The sequence below is a fragment of the Triticum dicoccoides genome, chromosome 4A (assembly GCF_002162155.2).
Source record: "Triticum dicoccoides isolate Atlit2015 ecotype Zavitan chromosome 4A, WEW_v2.0, whole genome shotgun sequence".
Taxonomy (NCBI): Eukaryota; Viridiplantae; Streptophyta; class Magnoliopsida; order Poales; family Poaceae; genus Triticum; species Triticum dicoccoides.
The window spans coordinates 59,545,518-59,547,628 of record NC_041386.1 but is presented as its reverse complement, the minus strand read 5'-3'; positions in this window follow the sequence as shown (position 1 = coordinate 59,547,628).

Here is a 2,111-nt window from a genome sequence, read left to right as displayed (position 1 = left end):
ATAGGCTAGCTTCTAGGGTTTAGCCTCTCCGATCTCGTGGTAGATCAACTCTTGTAATACTCATATCATCAAGAATAAATCAAGCAGGACATAGGGTTTTACCTCCATCAAGAGGGCCCGAACCTGGGTAAAACATCGTGTCCCCTGCCTGCTGCTACCATCCGCCTTAGACGCACAGTTCGGGACCCCCTACCCGAGATCCGCCGGTTTTGACACCAACATTGGTGCTTTCATTGAGAGTTCCTCTGTGTCGTCGCCGTTAGGCTTGATGGCTCCTACAATCATCGATAGCGATGCAGTCCAGGGTGAGACTTTTCTCCCCGGACAGATCTTTGTGTTCGACGGCTTCGCACTACGGGCCAACTCGCTTGGCCATCTGGAGCAGATCGAAAGTTATGCCCCTGGCCAACAGGTCAGGTTTGGAAGCTTAAACTACACGGCCGACATCCGCGGAGACTTGATCTTCGACAGATTCGAGCCCCTGCCTTGTCCGCCATGCGGTCACGATGAGTACGATTTAGCTCTATCATCGGACCGTATTCAGGAGATCGCACCGGCAGCCGCTCCGAGCCTCAATTCGGAGCCAATTGCGCCATCCATGGACGGGTGGATGGACCCCGTCATGGAGGCCGTACCCTCAACGGCGATCGAGCCGAATATCGACCTTACCCTTCATGAGAGCCGTGTTGCCAAGCTACCGGATCCTTCTCCGGCCATGGACTCTGAACCGCCTGCGCCCGTGCCTATCGAATCCAACTGGGCGCCAATCATGGAGTTCACCTCCGCGGATATCTTTCAGCACTTGCCTTTCGGCGACATAGTGAACTCATTAAGGTCTCTCTCCTTGTCAGGAGAGTCCTGGCCGAACTATGTTCAGCAGGATTGGGATGCGGATGACGAAGAAATTCGCCGCCCACCCACCACCCACTTAGTAGCCACTGTCGATGACTTAACCGACATGCTCGACTTTGACTCCGAAGACATCGACGGTATGGATGACGATACGGGAGTCGAAGAGGAATCACTGCCCACAAGGCACTGGACAGCCACTTCATCATATGATATATACATGGTGGACACACCCAAAGAAGGCAATGGCAACAAGACAACGGAGGATGACCCCTCCAAGAAGCAACCCAAGCGCCAGCGTCAGCGGCGCCGCTCTAAGTCCCGCCAAGGCAAAAGTGGTGATACCGGCACCGGAGCTAATAGCACTCTGGACAGTGCCGAAGACAACAACAATCCCCTCCAGCAAGATTTAGAGCAGGAGGATGGAGGAGCCAGCTCTCCTGAGAGAGCGGCAGATGGAGAGGCGGAGGATGATAATTACATGCCTCCCTCCGAAGACGAGGCAAGCCTCGACGATGACGAATTCGCCGTGCCAGAGGATCCCGTCGAACAAGAGCGCTTCAAGCACAGGCTTATAGCCACGGCAAATAGCCTTAAGAAAAAGCAGCAGCAGCTTCAAGCTGATTAAGATCTGCTAGCTGACAGATGGACTGAAGTCCTGGCGGCCGAGGAGTATAAACTCGAATGCCCCTCCAAGAGTTACCCAAAGTGCAGGTTGCTACCCCAACTGGAGGAGGAAGCACCGAAACCTACATCCCCGGCGTATGACGCGGCTAATCGGCCACCTTGTGGCCGCGACAGAGAGACATTCCAGCCAAAAGCTCAGCCCGCACCCCGACTTCATTCAAATAAAAAGGCAGGGGGAAATACGCCAGACCTGCGAGACGTATTGGAGGAAAAAGCAAAACATGCAAGATCGATCTACGGATCAAGAGGGCGCACCACTATGCGAGACAATAATCGTCACGCCGGATATAGCAAAAGTAAGTCCGGCCGGGCCGAACACAGCAAACAAGACTCATTCGAGTTGCGTCGCGATATAGCCCAGTACAGAGGCGCCGCACATCCCTTATGTTTCACAGACGAAGTAATGGATCATCAAATCCCAGAGGGTTTCAAACCCGTAAATATAGAATCATACGACGACACAACAGATCCTGCGGTGTGGATCGAGGATTTCCTCCTGCATATTCACATGGCCCGCGGTGATGACCTACACGCCATCAAATACCTCCCACTCAAATTCAAAGGACCAGCTCGGC